Raw genomic sequence first — 19,036 nt, forward strand, 5'->3', positions numbered from 1 at the left:
TGTGTGTGGTGTGTGTGTGTTTAAGTGTGTAATATTACTAAGCGAAATTGAACGCAAACTTTACCGCTAAAAAAGCGGTTGATTTTACTAAAAACTAACTTATGTTAGCTGGTAGAATTGGCTTTTAAATGATAAGGTTTTTTAATACGAATTTGATTTTTCTGGTATTTCATAGTTAGTATAGTCGTTAGATTTATAGCTGGCCCCCAACGGCTTATCCTTTGTCTATTGTTAACGAAACCCGCGCGTGCCACTACCTGCAAAAAAAGCGCACTTTAACCGGTTATTTAATTACTACTTCTATGGTAATTGAAATAAGATTCAAAATGAACAAATGGAAAAAAATAATTTGCGATTTCTTGTGTGTTCGCTCTACGGTTACTGAGTGCTGGCGAGTCGAACGCTACGAACTAAAAATGTGTCCTCAATATGCGGAACAAAGGCGCGTTATCGGAGAGCGCACCTACACTGATTTTTTGAGCGTTTGGACTAGCCCGCGCTCAGGTGCCAACTAGAATTATACGACCCCTTTTTTGCAGGTAGTGGCACGCGCGGTTTTAGTTAACAACAGACAAAGGATAAGCCGTTGAGGGCCAGCTACAAATTTAACGACTATATCTCGCGTTGATGTGGTGAAATTTTTTGTGTTTCACTCGGAGGCAAAGTTTGTTTAACCGTCGTGCCTTGAAACCCTCGCAACGCTTAAGATTCCACTTCTCGAATTACATTTTTTCGATATTGGAAACTTTCGCTTTCTCGGGTATCAATATTAGCACAAGCGGTTAAACAACAACTTGGGCAAAGTTGTTGTTTAACCGCTTTAATTTATTTACGAGTTACGACTATGGAAGGTAGAAGCAAGGAATATAATCTCCAAAGGCAGAACTGTTGCAAAAGTGTCCAGCTGTCAGCTATAAATAATAGTTCCAAATCTCTCCAGAGTAGCGCTAGAGTAGCTAAGAACCTAGGCGTTATAGACAGAGTGTAGTGCGCTGTCTATGATTAGATTTTTTTCTCAAGTATTCTAGGTATTGTAGCGCCACCTATTTATGGTTTTTTGCTCTCCAGGAGCCCATCTCTCAAAAAATTACCCTGCAATAGAAAATGACAGCCAGACAGCCAAAATTAATAAACAATATTTTTTGCGATTTCGGGGTTGGTCCTATAGTAAAAGTTGCTCTATATATTCACCCTGTAAATTATTGCAGCTGTAAATTAAACACACAACCTGTAATTTAAGTGGCTTCTAGCACTTGTATCTAACAGCCGTCGTTTTTTGCTGGAATACTTGTTTTTTAATATTGTTGGAATTCCTTTAATGTACCGTAAAACCACCCAACTATAGTCCAAAGCTCCCAACTATGGTCCACAAATAAACTCAATTTTTCTCGTTCAGGTGTGTATTTTACTATTTTTTTTTGTTCTAAGGCAAAGTATGTTTATAAATGGAAGGTAAAACTAGGAGTAAACCACAAGGAACATTGGTATAGATACTTAATTTCTTTTTGAACTTGTGGACCATAGTTGCAGTATTGGACTATAGTTGGGTGGTTTTACGGTACTTTACTGTTAGATAGCTTTCACCTTTTATCTCTCGGTCTTCAAGTTCATCACGCATTCAGCCGCGAGCGATCATGGCTAGGCTGCCAGCATACACGGCACCATGCAGAATTATTTTTAGTATTTTATATTAAGTATATTATTATTTATTTTTCAATTTAAGTTTTAAGTTTTATTTATTTATTTATTTTATTTATTTAAACTTTATTGCACAATACATGAAGAGTACAAATGGCGGACTTAATGCCAGAAGGCATTCTCTACCAGTCAACCATGAGCCGAACCGAAACCGAACCGATCGATCCGACCGCCGAACCGAAAGATCCTAATTGGTGCAGGGTCAGAATACAGAGTAAAATGACAAAAAAAAAATCACAAAATTATATAAAATTATACGTACATAAATAATATGATACATAAATATAAATACATACATATATAAATATATACCCATTTTTAAAGATAAGTCATTATGTTACATTGTTATAAATTTATTTAAATATTTAATTATAATTTTGCTCGTACTTGCTTCGCTATACATACTCGAATTTAAACTGGGCGCCCATTTCTCGAACAATATTAGTCTAATATTATTAATATGTTGCCATGGTAACCCATATGACTTGACAGTTCGTAGACTAATAATTGTAGTCTAATACCGTTCGAGAAATAGGCCTCTGTCGTGACTCATACTAACTTTGTGGCTACCGCCAGTTCGGTACCGACATAAACGCTATCGAGAAAGACTTACTTTCTATGCATCTCGCTCTTACTCGCTTATAAGTGGAAGCGAGATGTATAGAAAGTACTGTGACTCATGGTACGGGTACGAAATCACGTAATTTTCGTCACTCGCGCGACATCTACCAATACAAATACAAAAAACGATACGATGCAAATACAGTACCGATTTTTGTTACACGTTATATTGAGTACCAGAAGCATTTAAAAAGCTAAAGATTGCGCGTGAAATTTCTGTTTAAGTGTCTATTACTCTCCGTCGTAAAGAAAATTAGTGTCAAGCACGCTTCGGGACCAACAAAGTGTATAATTTAGATGTTAGTCCTACTTTAGAGAGTTCTGCAAATTTTATAGCTCACTGCATAGTTACTTTTTGCGTCCGTTTGCCCTAGGGGGTAACTATGCCCGTTGAAATAAGAAAAAACCTATTAAGAGGGAAGAATAGCTTTGAGATCTTAACGTACGTACGTTTTTAGGATAGCAAAGCTCTTCTTCCCTCTTAAGAGGCCGTTATCGATTTCAGTCACAAAAATGTCAATTTGATAGTTTAAAATTAATAATATATATATATATATATATATATGAATTAATCGACATTCATGCCAATATCATTTCTTCCTATTCGCAATTCTACACAGTCTGAATTCCTCACAGTAAGTATTCAACCACATTCGTTATTGTGCACAGTTATTATTTGTGTACAGTAGCGATTCAGCCTTTTCGCAATTCTGCACAATCTGAATTCTACACAACGGCATTTCACCACAGTCGCTACTGTGCACAGTCATTATTTGTGTACATTAGCGATTCAGCCTTTTCGCAATTCTGCACAATCTGAATTCTACACAACTGCATTTCACCACAGTCGCTACTGTGCACAGTCATTATTTGTGCACATTAGCGATTCTCCCTGTTCGCAATCTCGCACAATCTTAATTAGTTTAATATTAATTTTAATTTCACTTAAGGATGCACGCGACTGTCTATCTTTATCACTTTTTGACAGTTTGTAACACCTTGTATATTAAACGTGCGGAAGTGGTAAAATAAAAAGTGGCAAATGATTTTTTTAGGGTAATATGTTATAGGGCAGGAGGTATTTTATTCCATAAAAACCTTGATGTGTGAGGTATTAGGAAGGTTTTTAGGTCAGAAAATAATTTGTAATATGATACCCGTCATAAGCCCGCCGTAGGATTTTTTTAGTATGTAATCTCAATAGCATATATCAAATAGTTCACTTTAAATCGGAATCACTTACTATGACTGTCGGAAAACCACGGAACCCTACAACTAAGCATGGCCCGACATGATCTTGACCACTTTCTAGTGGTATGGAACCCTTCATGCACGAGTCTGACTTGTACTTGACTATATTTAAACTTTTGAGATACCATCAAACCCAAAAAATTACAGTTGACTAAATATATCGACTAAAAACGAAAAAATAAACTATTAATGCGATTAAATGATATTGCGTAGAATTAAGATTGTGCGAGATTGCGAACAGGGAGAATCGCTAATGTGCACAGTAGCGACTGTGGTGAAATGCCGTTGTGTAGAATTCAGATTGTGCAGAATTGCGAAAAGGCTGAATCGCTAATGTGCACAAATAATGACTGTGCACAGTAGCGACTGTGGTGAAATGCCGTTGTGTAGAATTCAGATTGTGCAGAATTGCGAAAAGGCTGAATCGCTACTGTACACAAATAATGACTGTGCACAATAGCGAATGTGGTTAAATACTTACTGTGAGGAATTTAGACTGTGTAGAATTGCGAATAGGAAGAAATGATATTGGCATGAATGTCGATTAATTCATATATATATATATATATACAGGGTGATTTCGGGGTCGTAGAGCAAGAGAACAAGACATCACACAGAATTCAAAGATGAGTCTAATGATGTTGCTCATTATTTATTATCACCAATAATTATGATTATTTTTCAGATGACAAGAAGAAAAAAACATGTTTGCATACAGTTTGGTCACCCTACTCAATGTGACGTCTTGTCGCTTTCCATACAGCGTATGTCAAAAGTCATAGGGTGACCATGATTACTTATTTCTTATTTGATTGTTTATTACTTCGTATAAGATTAATTTTACTTGAAAAATAATAAAAATCAAACTAATTATCTTTCAATCAAATACTACCGTATGATAATGTAAATAATTTATAGATTCAGAAAAAGTGGTTCTGGATCACGACCCAGAAATCAACCTGTATAAAATTGTAGACATTTTGTTAACTATTAGAAATAACAAGTACTGAACCCCTAGTGTACATTTATTCGATAGCAAAACGTGACGTACGCATTTACGTTTAGTCTCATTTTGTATGGGATTTTGAGTTTCCAAAACGTCCCGCTTGGCACGCTGTTTGTAAATCCCATACAAAATGAGACTAAACTCAAACGCGTACGTCACGTTACAAAATCGAATAAATTTACACTAAGGGCTCAGATTTGATACACATTTTTAAATACTCCCAACTTTAACTATATTTAATAATTCGAAAAAAAAAACAAATGTAGGCGTATAGTGTTGATATATATATATATATATATATATTTTTTTTTTTGACATAGATATTCCATTTAATTTTAACAATTCCTCTGTAACTAAATGAAAAATTCCATTTTACGCTGCAGCCACAGGATATTCCTTTTACAGTAAAGGTTTAAAATCTTAATGTTAAAGCCTAAGATTAACGAGGGTCCCCACACTAGGCAAAGCCTGTATCGTGGTTACCGTGGTTACAAACAATATAAGAAATAGTATCGAAGTATTTTCAATATTGTTCATATCCTGGGAGGAAAATGAGGACTACGTTTCTATAAGAAGGTGATTTAGCGCGTGTCCTGCACTTTCCTCTTAAACAATTTATTATTTTAGAACAGAAGTACTATGGACTTGTAACGTTCTTACGGTAGATCTCACTAGGCTCCTAGACCCATATGGTAAGAAAATTTTGCTGGTTATGGATGAGGTCTTGGTGGCTCAGTTGGCAGAGCGCTGGAGTATCGATCCAGAGGCCGTGAGTTCAAGTCTCACCCAAGACAGTAATTTTTCCACTTTTAGATTTATTCTAAAGATTAATAGCATCGTTTGCAGATGTTTCTGCTTGTTGAATTGAATCAATGGATTTGGTTAGTAACAAGTTTATATAAAAAAATAATAGCTTGTAGCATGCTGACGGTGAGTGGCGACACCGCGGACCCCTATTCCAGAGGACCCTTTTATTAGGCCCTCGCCTCTGCGCTTGCCTTCACCGGCCGGCCAGAGTGGAGTCGCAAGAGCGGGACCTATGCTCCAGGTTGGAAGTGTAAAATGTCATAACGCCGGCGGCCTGCTGAACGGATTACCGGGATATGGCTTCCGCAGACTCACCTCTCGACAACCTCACAGCCGCTCCAAAGTGTTGCCCTATTGTCGCACTGTGCGTGCGGCCGTTGTGGGGCCCACTCAATGAGTTGGCGAGTCACCACCTGTCTTACACAATTCCGAGACTGATTGTCACGGCAGGTGTCCGCTAGTCTCCTCCCATAGCCTATTATCCAGTCCATCCAACTTTCAAATCAATAGCCTTATGACCTTAGATCCCATCGCAGCACAAAAGTGCTGCACTGCAATAGTCTTTGCACCTGGCGGGGACCATCTCCGGATGTATCATATTGTGCGCACGGAGATGGTATCCCTTGCTTTTAGATTATTTTGTCTTAAAGGGCCTCTGCGCTGTTGGCTTCGGCCCCACGCATGCCTCCCAAAGGTCCGGGACTCCATGGTCCCGAGATATGGTAAAACAGACAAATAATAGTAATAAGAACAAAAAACGGGATTTTCGTAGTTTCAGTTAAAAATAATGAAGTGAAATATTATTTATTATTGAGGCTTTGTGCCACGAAATATTTTCATTGGTTTACGCTAGGGCGAGCACAAAATCGCTCAATTACCCGCACTCTGTGAGTTTTAGGAATCCTTATATTTATAAAAAATAAGCTCTGGATTAAATCGCTGGTGGCCTAGCGGTAAGACCGTGCGACTTGCAATCCGAAGGTCGCGGGTTCGAACCCCGGCTCGTACTAATAAGTTTTTCGGAACTTATGTACGAAATATCATTTGATATCTAAAAACGTGACAACAACGTGAGGAAACCTGCATACATCTGCGAAGAAATTCAAAGGTGTATTTGAAGTCCCCAATCCGCATTGGGCTAGCGTGGGGACTATAGCCCGAGCCCTCTCACGCATGAGAGGAGGTCTGTGCCCAGTAGTGGGACGTATATAGGCTGAATTATTATTATTATTTTACAGTTCTGCTGTCATGCATGATTTATGTATCCGTTTCAAATTGCAGTTTTCTAGCACTAACGATCAAGGAGCAAAGCCGCGGACGGACGGACAGACGGACATGGCGAAACTATAAGTGTTTCTAGGTGACTACAAAACCCCAAAAAGTGTAAACAAAATGATCCATAACTAATATACATCGCCGAAGTTTCGGTTCTTGGTAATACTTTTTGTGTGGCCTCCGGTGTACGTAATTAATTAGTAACATGGCGGACAGACGGTGATAACGCTCTATCATCGTTAACACTAATTAACGAATTACTTATTACAAGAAATCTCGCTGTCTAAAGCTAGCGTCCGACGGCGAGTAACAGTGACCGAGTTATTTCTTCGTGTGTTGTTACTTTCAACGTAAATAATATCCCTTGGAATAGCAGGCCGTCGACTCCCGACCGATTAAATTTGAAAGATTAATTGTAATAAAAAAAAATATTTAACAACTCAATATTATAATTTGAATATATTTAAATCACAAGTCCAAGCTTGGCTAATACAGAGATGTTTTAAACAAGACCACAAAAAAAAAAACAATTCAAACCGAAGCATCAATTTATATACAGAATGTTAATCGGACATATGTACGGAAACCGCGATGAAAAGGGTACATTCACTTTGGTCGATGTTCCAGTAGGGTGACCAGTAAGCAATCCTAAAGTCGAGACAAAGTCCCTGATTTCAGTACAACATTTTTATTATGAAAAGGGCCCACTGGTTACCAGTTCGCCGGACGATATCGGCCTGTCATTTGTTCGCGATTATCGGCTTTTGCGAATCACTGACAGGCCGATATCGTCCGCGAACTGGCCCCTTTAATACTATACTAAGGCCGACCAACCTAACTCTTTTTGTACGGATTCCGTTGAAATTAAAAAAAAGGCGCATTTCCAGTAGTTATTTGTTACGAAATCACAAGTTGAATTGTAAGTTGGAAGTACTTACTTCTAGTTAAGTTATGTTTTTTATTTAGAATTAATGTATTTCTTACTACAACACCCGGTCTGGCCTAGTGGGTAGTGACCCTGCCTATGAAGCAAATGGTTCTGAATTCAAATCCCGGTAGGTAAGGCATTTATTTGTGTGATCAGCGCGGATATTTTTTCCTATTTGTTTAAGTAATTATATATTGTTTATACCGTTGTCTGAGTATCCACAACATAAGCCTTCTTGAGCTTAATGTGGGACTTAGTCAATTTGTGTAATAATGTCCTAAAATATTTATTTATTTATTTCTATTTGATTCAAAAATAAATAAAACCTAATTGACAACGAGGAAATTCTTCCAGTATCTACGGCACCGGCGCAGGGGGATACTTTTTAAATAATTCATTTTAAGATTAGTTTTTATTTATTTTTAGATTTAGATTTTAAGTTTTGCAGGTTATATCATATGTAATTACATCTATAGTTAATTATAAATAAACATTACAATAATTTATTGACAACAAAACAATTTAGTCTGAATCGCAATGCTTATTCGTTGACTTAAGAAACTGCCAGTGTGGCTACCACCAGTTCGGAACTGACATAAACACTATCGAGAACTTGACTTACTTTCTATGCATCTCGCTCGTACTCGCATATAAGTGCGAGCGAGCTGTATAAAAAGTAAATTACGTTCTCGATAGCATATATGTCAGTTCTGACACTGTTAGTGACTCATGGTACGAGTACAGCTCGTCTGTTCCCAGTGACATCAACCAGCCGTTTGGCCAAATCCGTAAAACAAACTGAGCCGAGGGTCTCAATAAAAAAGGCAAAAAGGTGTTATTATTATTACACACACACACACACACACACACACACACACACTCTTAGCTTGCAATTTTGTTACTTAGTTCTTTAGTTTTAGTTCTTAAGATACTCAATGTAACATAGTTATACTCAAATTATATTAAAATGTTCTAATTAGTTACCAATTGGAAGAGCGAGACTTTCTGACACAGGTTCTATATACCTACTAGAAGGTCTCAACCCCTTGTATTATTGTATCATTTTATATTGAATGAAATAAATTATTTATTATTTATTTATTATTATATTTCGTATTAAAAATTCCTCGTTATTCCCGCTACAGGTAAATACTGAAATGTAAATTAAAATGTCCCAGAAAAGTCCTGAAGCTTGGTGACACGCTCAGCTCACCGCAGCTTAAAATGTATATCAATAAATATTAAAAGCTTTAAATATTCATAGTATTTATTTTTATCATCCATACATTGAGGTTTTTGGTGCGGGAATAAATAAATAAATATTATAGGACATTAGTACACAAATTGACTAAGTCCCACAGTAAGCTCAATAAGGCTTGTGTTGAGGGTACTTAGACACCGATATATATAATATATAAATATTTATAAATACTTAAATACATAGAAAACACCCATGACTCAGGAACAAATATCCAAGTTCATCACACGAATAAATGCCCTTACCAGGATTTGAACCTGGGACCATCGGCTTCGTAGGCATGGTCATTACCCACTAGGCCAAACTGATCGTCAAATTGTGGGAACGTTTTACACAAGCCAAAAAACAGGTAAAAACTATAAAAACCGATACTATTTTAATATTTCTAAGCGCATTTAGAGCTTACTGTCTATTTTTAATTCATAGTTTGGTAATTATTTTACAATAAACAAAGTTATAAATACACGAAAACATTCCTGTACCAAAAACCCCGATGTACAAAATAAATAAATAATAAATAAATAAATATTATAGGACATTATTACACAAATTGACTAAGTCCCACAGTAAGCTCAATAAGGCTTGTGTTGAGTGTACTTAGACATCGATATATATAATATATAAATATTTATAAATACTTAAATACATAGAAAACACCCATGACTCAGGAACAAATATCCATGCTCATCACACGAATAAATGCCCTTACCAGGATTTGAACCCGGGACCATCGGCTTCACAGACAGGGTCACTACCCACAAGGCCAGACGGGTCGTCACAAAATATAACATTTATTGGTTAACCAACCAAATACAAAACCGCCTGGATCTGTCACTGAACGACCTGACTTTAATCTACATTATTTGACCATGTAATGTTTTCATATACTCTCAACTGGATTAAGGAGCCATTAGAGGGTAGATTTTGTTTACTTAAAAAAAATATTTTTATTTTAATACCTAAAGATTATATAACCCCATTATCAATATTGCAATTCATTGAAAAACTTGTCAAAATAATCTAACGTAGAAAACCGTTATTCACCGTTTGTGCCCGACTTGGCCGAAGTAAAATATTGAAATAATAATTTTACTAAGAAATAGATCTCCTTGAATTATTTTTTCTACCTTAACTGCTATTTGAATTTCAAGATTCACGAACACTAATATAATAACATGCATAATAGATTTGAAGAATTTTTAGAAACAATTTTCACATTTTAAGCTTCTTTGCAAAATTTGTTACAAATTTTTAAAGTGCATAGACCTGTATTTCGTGATTTATTCTTTCCAACGAAAGTCAAAAACTCAAGATTCAAATCGATACAAGGCTTCGAGCAACACCGGGAAGGGAGACGGCATTCGTACTATTTCCCCTCTGCCGAAGCATAGGTACAACTGTACCTATGGCGGTGCATATTGTGACTCGTCCGTACACAAAAAGAGTGCAAGATTTGTCTTTGACGTGTGTTATTTTCTATGTATTTGTGTCGTCATTACAGATTGGAGTTTGTATGCAGTGAGTGAGAAGTGCGATTGTGTGCACGTTTCCCCCCGCAAAAAATGGCAGAACGATTTGTACGGTGAGATATCGCTTGGGCTCCTCCCTTCCGACGTGTCGGAAGCCGGTGTTGCTCGAAGATATAAGGCCTCGAGAAAGGCCTCGAGATTCCTCATAAAATGTTGGCAGTCGTATAGTGTTATGGTCGACTCGTAAAATAGTGCTAGGGCTTTTCGAAATCTCTGCTCTCTGAACCTACTGTAGTTAAATATTTTTACAGAACATATGGCGCTACTTTACCGCACTAGTGCGATAATTAGCACATTACGTAACTATGTCGAACATTTTAAGGCCCATATGTACTGTAAAACGTTGTACGATACATGTGCGAATAGGTAATACGCAACTCGTGCCGATTTAAAACACTCCCTTCGGTCGTGTTTTAATATATCGCCACTCGTTTCGAATTTCCTATTTTTCGCACTTGTATCGTAATGTACTATTACAGCACATATGGTGCTACTTTACCGCACTAGTGCGAAAATTAGCACATTACGTAACTATGTCGAAAATGTTAAGGCCCATATGTACTGTAAAACGTTGTACTATACATGTGCGAATAGGTAATACGCAACTCGTGTCGATTTAAAACACTCCCTTCGGTCGTGTTTTAATTTATCACCACTCGTTTCGAATTCCCTATTTTTCGCACTTGTATCGTAATGTAATATTACAGTACATACGGCGCTACTTTACCGCACTAGTGCGATAATTAGCACATTACGTAAATATGTAAAAAAATTAAAGGGCCAAAAAATGTGTGAAAAGGTAATTTAATTCGCAACTCATGTCGATTTAAACCACCTTCGGTCGTGTTTTAATTTATCGCCACTCGTTTCGAAAATCCTATTTTTTGCACTTGTATCGTAATGTATTATTTTTGGAGCATAGTAGAGGAACATTTTACGGTAACATCGAATTGGGCCTCAATTGACTTTGTAATGAATTGAATTTAGAAATAGAATCTATTGATCAGAGCCATAGTAATTCTAACAGCTATAAAATATTCACGTGAGCTGGTAATAGGTTTCTATACCAACACATATACTCGTATGCTGATAGGTCTAGGGGTCAAGGCGGAAATAGTGGCTCAGCTCGACCCACAACCCACAACACAAGCCTTCTTGAGCTTACCGTGGGACTTAGTCAATCCGTGTAAGAATGTCCTATAATATTTATTTATTTATTTTATTTATTAAAGACGTTAACTTTCACTTTCACTTATGTCCATATCATTTCCACCCTGTATGTCGCTTCAGACATTCTGATTGTGAGGAAAACGGCGACATATTGCCTCGTATCAATCCATCATATCATATATTATCAATAACATTTGAATAGACGTCTATTAATTACAGGAGTCGTAGTCAACACTCATAATTAGTAGCTAATGATATAGAATATAATCAAATATAAATTTTGACGACCGGTTTGGCCTAGTGGGTAGTGACCCTGCCTACGAAGCTGATGGTCCCGGGTTCAAATCCTGGTAAGGGCATTTATTCTTGTGATGAGCATGGATATTTATTCCTGAGTCATGGGTGTTTTCTATGTAGTTAAGTATTTATATATTATATATATCGTTGTCTAAGTATTACACAAATTGACTAAGTCCCACAGTAAGTTCAATAAGGCTTGTGTTGAGGGTACTTAGACAACGATATATATAATATATAAATATTTATAAATACTTAAATACATAGAAAACACCCATGACTCAGGAACAAATATCCATGCTTATCACACGAATAAATGCCCTTACCAGGATTTGAACCCGGGACCATCGGCTTTATAGGCAGGGTCACTACCCACTAGGCCAGACCGGTCGTCAATATTATGTCCTCTCCGGGACCCAAACAATCACTAAATTTCTTATAAAACGCTATTATTTCTTATTTATGATGCCTATTACTAAATATATCCAAGCAACCCAAACACAGGCTTAATTTTGAGCTCACCGCGGGACTTAGTCGATATATGTAAGAATATTTTTACATGTTTACTTGAGATAAACATTTGTATTCTTTAGCAGCCCTTCATCGGCTCTCAAAGGTATCGAAATCAATAGATTTAGCGACAATATGCGGCGCGGAGCCCGCATTGCGTCAGACTGAGCCCTGTTACCAGCAATGTTGGTATAGCATACGTTATGTGACATTTTTAGACAAAATGAAAGAAAGAAAATACATTTATTAACATCAAAAAAGATTCGGAATATGATTAAAAGCGATTTGCAATTACAAAGTATATTTTTTTATTTTATTTTAATCGGAAAACCAACAGCTCCATCGCTTAACCCCATCCTCCATCGCTTAAGCGCCAAACCACGCTATAGCACCTAATCGGCGCACAGCCCACATTGTGTCACTCGCAATCCCCATCGGCTAGCCTCCACACCACGTTGCACCTAACTGGCGCAAAGCCCCATCGCGTCACCCGCAATCCCCATCGCCTAAGCGCCAAACCACGCTGTATTTAGCACCTAAACGGCGCACTGTCCACATTGCGTCGTCCGCAATCCCCATCGGCTAGCCGCCAAACAACGCTGTAATGCGTATCGGGCGCGCAGCCTACATTCCGTCACCCGCAATCCCCATCGCCTAAGCGCCAAACCACGCTGTAGCACCTAAACGGCGCACAGCACATATTGCGTCACCCGCAATCCCCATCAGCTAACCGCCAAACCACACTGTATAGCACCTAGCCGGCTCACATCCCACATTGCGACAGACAGACATTGGCGTCAAACATATAACACACCTCTTTTTACATTGGGGGTCGAAAATAATCCTTTGAAGTAAGGCTGACCGACATGTGGCGTACGTAAGGCTTAGAAAAACGGTGTTTTATCCGAAAACCTTTGAAGTGATTGAAATATAGAGGGCTTAATTTTTTTTAGTATTTACTAGGTTTTGGTTAATCTCTACCCATAATATTACACAAAAAAATCTTAACGTATGTATATATAGTCCTCCTCATCGTTTTCAATGACGGCGACCCTAAATAAACATTATGGACGTTGTCTAGCATGAGCCCAAATGTGGCTGGCCAGGCCGAACTTGCTCTTAAATACTCTATTGCACGCGTGACAATAAAGTTGGCCAGCTGCGTTGAACGTGTATACGTAGGAGGTCTTAGTCACTATTTCCGTAACTGGCGTTTTATGTCCAGGCTAGTGAGGCGGTTATCTTTTTGACACCGTTATGGATGGTAGAACGCCAGGAAGACCTTCCAGCAAGCTCCAAACGCTCAGGGTTGATGGCGCAAGCGCTTAGATGCCGTTTGAGCACGTCCTTGTAGCGCAAGTGCTGACCACCGTGCTTCCGCTTACCCACCGCCAACTCAGAGTAGAGAGCAGCTTTAGGCAAGCGGACCACCGCTTGCCTAATGACCACCACTAGGATCGCCTAATGGTGGTCAAAGGTAACGTTTGAATACATACCTTTTTTAGATCTCAATACACTTGCCAAAAAGTATGAATAGCATTAAATTTAAATCCGATTAAACAACTTTCGCTTGATAGAACAAAGTGCCGCATTTTTTAATTTTATTGTTTAACGATGCGTCCGATTTGACACCAATGCATGTTCAGCGACAATTAGTAGTTTCGGAGTTTTCCGAGAAATCATCGTTTTTGTGTTGTTGCTGATATTGCTGAATCGCGCTAACTTAACTTTAGTAACTTGATTATAACAAATTATTATGAATACTAACTAACTAACTAGGTAACTGCTTTGGCTCAGCGATCCAAAAAGAATCTTGGCCTCCGAAACGAGAGAACGCCACCTGTCCCGATCCAGCGCGGTTTCCTGCCATGAATTGGCATTCAGCCGACGCAGGTTCGCCTCCACGACAGCACACCAGCGGTACCTGGGGCGCCCGATCGGTCGACGGCCGGTTGGTCGCCCCAAGTACGCTTCCTTGACTACGCGATCCTCCCCCATTCTGAGTAGGTGACCGAGCCAGCGAATTATGTGGGATTTAGTTACGCCGATTATTATGAATTATTATGAACGGAAGTCGAATATTTCCTTGCAATAGTTCTGGGATACCAATTATAATATAACTCCAGATAGGTAATAGGCGTTCCAAAATTGAAGCGCATGATTGTTCAGTTGCTCTTTGGTCGTCCCTAAGTAAGAGCTGTGCACGAGAAAAAGACCCGATTAAGTATAACAACGAGTGTAACAAAGATGAATGTTATGCAAAAATAAAAACAAAAGAGATTCATTCGTTTGTAATTAATTAAATGTGAAAGAATCTTTGTGCTCCTTATTAAATAAATAAATAAAATAAATAAATATTATAGGACATTATTACACAAATTGACTAAGTCCCACAGTAAGCTCAATAAGGCTTGTGTTGAGGGTACTTAGACAACGATATATATAATATATAAATATTTATAAATACTTAAATACATAGAAAACACCCATGACTCAGGAACAAATATCCATGCTCATCACACGAATGCCCTTACCAGGATTTGAACCCGGGACCATCAGCTTCATAGGCAGGGTCACTACCCACTAGGCCAGACCGGTCGTCTTTATTATGTACGAATATAACTCATCTATAGTTAATTGTATTAAAATAGCGGAAAAAGTTGATCCACCCATTCCCAATTAATTATCACTAAGGTTATTGTAGATTTGTACATTGTGCAACGAGGAGGGGGGGGGGGGGGGTTACTTATTTTAGTTTATTTTTAAAATTATATATCTTTGATTGATTTAACAGCTGTTTAAAATATTTATGCATATTTTTCAATCGTGGCTGAATGCCGAATAGGTCTGTTCCTTCGATTCCTAACCGTCAAGAAATTACAAAATGGCGGACGAATGTTTGATAAGTCACCGTACTAAGAATTATTTCGCTTAAAATTTAGTTTTTTCTTCGCAAGTGTGATGAAAAACATTGTGTGTAACTCCGGGGGTAAGAATATTGAAAACTCGGGTCTTTATGGGTAACCCACCCTCGTATCCAAAATTTCACTTACCCCCCTCGTTGCACAATGTACTAATATAACTCCCATGGGCTTAGCTTTCGAGCAATATGGCATGAAAATGTCGCGACATGTCGCCCGGCGCTGAGGGCCTACCGCGAACTACGTTCGACGTGTTGCCTCTCTGTCGCACTTGTAAATTCGTACGTAAGTCTGACGGGGAGACAACACGACGAACGTGGTTCGCGGTAGGCCCTCTGGACGGCGTAAAATTTCGTAACGTTTCGTAACGTTTCGTAACTCATGACCCCCGCGAGCCGTGCCAAAACTGATAAGCGCTTGATTTACGATAGCTGTAGGGTTAAATCCTGCAACACGGATTAATAATACTAGATGGAGTATAAATTAACCGCCAATGGAATTGGAAATTGTCAAAGGTTTGTATAGAGGGCGCCAAAATAGCTTTTACAGTCACGTCTGAAAATAGCGATACGAACAAAGTCCCAAAAATATATACACACGACGTAAATATATATGTATACATTATTATGGTTCTTATAATTTTGGCACATTATCGTCCGTATCTATATTTTCAGACGTGAGCGTAGTTGTCTAGTTTTGTTTTATGAGATTTGGCTTAAAAAGCTATCATCCAGGCCATAAAATCCAAAAATAAACAAGAAATTGACACTATTCGTAACATTGACAGGTAAAACCTATGATGGCGCCATCTGAAAAATACTTCATAGCCGGTCGAATTTGGCTAACCTTTAGTGTCATTAGAAAAAACATTTTACAGTACAAATGGTGCTACTTTTCCGCACTAGTGCATAAATTAGCACATTATGTAACTATGTCGAAAATTTAAAGGGTTATATGTACTGTCAAAACGTTGTAAGTACGATACATGTGAAAATAGGTAATTCGATACTCGTGTCGACTTAAAACACTCCCTTCGGTCGTGTTTTATCGCCACTCGTTACGAAATTTCTATTTTTCGCACTTGTATCGTAAATGACTATTTTTTCAGAGTCTAAATAGCCATGATTATATATTTTAGGCAACCCAATTACATTCAAAACCAAGTCACACAAACAAATCCATTTAAAACCAAGATTTAATTGCTTAGGTATCGTAAAAAAAGGAACTGTACTTGGAATGTTAAATGATTTAATACGTATCACGTATGCGTTTATGACGGATCACTTTCTACATTTAATAGAACTCACACTTAATAGAACAACAATGACCTACTTTTAGTGCAGTAGAAGTTAAAAAATTGTATTGCTGCATCTATGCGAGGTCATCTGTACTATGTAACATACGGTCACTAGTATAATAGTAGTATTAGTAATATATAATCTATTAGGGGTGAATTATTGTTTGTAATATACATTTAATATATTAAGAGTGAACTAAGTGAATGCAGTGGAAATGAGAGCGAATTAGGAACAGTGTGATAAGGGAAAAGTGTGGACTGAACGAAGATGTAGTGACGAAAATTGAGAAAGGTACGTTGAGATGGTTTGGACACGTGGAAAGAATGAGTGAAAGAAGGTTAACAAAGCGAGTGTATAAGGGAGAAGTAGAAGAGGGAGCTGGAAGGGGTAGACCTCGGCGGACTTTCTCTGATCAAATCGGGGAAATCCTGAGAAAGGCCAGGTCAAGAGCACCCTAAACCGACGAGCGTGTATGAGGAATGTCATGAAAGTGAAGGAAGCGAAAGAGGTATGTCAGGATCGTAGCAAGTGGAAATCCGTGGTCTCTGCCTACCTATGTATGTATTAGGAGTGAACTATTATTAGAAAGCCCAATTTCAATTATATGGAGCGACATAGACTCTTTAATAAACTAAAACCTTCATAATTATATGGAGCGCCAGAATCGCTAAGCGATAAAAGTTATTTTGTTTACAAGGTGGCAAAGTTGTCTAACCGCTCGTATCAATATTGATACCCGAGCAAGTGAACAAATCCGAAATTGGACCAAGATCACGGCGAGTGGTGCGAAAAGTATAATCTTGAGCGTTGCGAGGGTTTCAAGGCTCGAGGGTGAAACAAACTTTGCCTCCGAGTGAAACTCAAAATTTTTCACCACACCAACGCGAGGAAAATACTAAGTTCAGTTCAGTTCAGTTCAAATATACTTTTTTCATGTAGGTCTAGCAACAAGCACTTATGAATAGTAAGACAGTATTACATATAATTATCTTAGAGCAATTTATTGGTGTAAATATTATTCCATATATAATATAATATAATAAGTATTAATATTTAAAAATATTAGTGCTAACCACCAATTATCTGTTAACCTGTTGCTGCGGGTGGGAAAATATAATTGGCTTTTTGTTATCTATATATATAACTATTGTACAATTTATAGCTGTTGGTTCTCCGAACAATAAATAAATAAATAATACTAATGAATATAATTCATAGATCAAATTTAATACTAAGAATTTCACAAAATATCGTCATACAGAAAAAAACAATTGTATAAAAAATACTAGTCTACAATGTTTCTAGAATAAATTCTAAATGTCAAACAAATAAAATAAAAACAACAAAGGAAGTACATGCAGCGTCAAATACTTTGTAGCAGTCAAAGTGGCCAAATAGTTCGGTACACCATACTAAATATATGGTGTACCGAACTATTTGGCCACTTTGGTTGCTACAAAGTATTTGACGCTGACTGTACATGCATTGGAATATCCATTTCATCATCATTATTCAAATATAATACATGTTTAAATTAAAAGACACACAAACAAAACAGATGTCTATTCGAACACGTCACAACGACATACAACAGGTGACTTACTTAAGTTTTTTACCTATAATAATTATAATGTTTGATTATTGATAAGATCAAGAGACGGTTTATCGATATGATAATACGTTGTTAATTTGTTTAGGTACATAATATATTAGGTATCATTTCATATTTACCAGTCGCTTTTCGGTGAAGGAAAACATCGTGAGGAAACCGGACTAATCCCAACAAGGCCCAACTGTGCGTTTTTCCAGGAACTTTCTGCCTCGCACAGCTAAACTGTGGAATGAACTGTCGCCTGCGGTATTTCCGGCCCGATACGACCTTCAAACCTTCAATAAAAGAGCGTACTCCCATCTTAAAGGCCGGCAACGCACTTACAACCCCTCTGGTGTTGCAGATGTCCATGGGCGGCGGTAATCGCTTACCATCAGGTGATTCGTCTGCTCGTTTGCCTCCTCTACCATAAAAAAAAGGCCTAGTTTTACCCTCTGGGTTGGAAGGTCAGATGGCAGTCGCTTTCGTAAAAACTAGTAGCTACGCCAAATCTTGAGATTTGTTGTGAACGCGGACCCCAGGCTCCCATGAGCCGTGGCAATATGCCGGGACAACGCTAGGAACAAGATATATTAGGTCTGATAAAACAAGCTATGTATGTGTATCTTCTTACAAGACAGATTATGCAGGAGCATTTGAAATATAGATGGATTGTCAAAGAAAATTTTGTTGCAATAGCAAATTTACTGCCATCTTTAGACACAAAATTAAAACTTATAACGCCATTTGAATTTGATCCTTATTCATTCACTGATATGTGTTAAATTTGTTAAATATCAAAAAATTAATTATTATACAAAAAAAAAAAAAAAAACTCGACTGCACACTAAAAAGAGGAAAACAAGCCCCACAAGA

At 37.7% G+C, this 19,036-nt stretch overlaps 1 protein-coding gene and 1 non-coding gene across 7 annotated transcripts in view; both read left to right on the forward strand.

The window, feature by feature from the left end:
• LOC133526503 (adenylate cyclase type 5-like) overlaps positions 1-19,036 on the forward strand; it is a 472,750-nt gene that overhangs the window by 68,009 nt on the left and 385,705 nt on the right. The gene's annotated exons all lie outside the window — the stretch shown is intronic.
• Trnad-auc (transfer RNA aspartic acid (anticodon AUC)) lies at positions 5,298-5,370 on the forward strand. Its single transcript has one exon. It is a non-coding gene; the product is annotated as a tRNA-Asp (tRNA).

The sequence above is a fragment of the Cydia pomonella genome, chromosome 1 (genome assembly GCF_033807575.1).
Source record: "Cydia pomonella isolate Wapato2018A chromosome 1, ilCydPomo1, whole genome shotgun sequence".
Classification (NCBI taxonomy): Eukaryota; Metazoa; Arthropoda; class Insecta; order Lepidoptera; family Tortricidae; genus Cydia; species Cydia pomonella.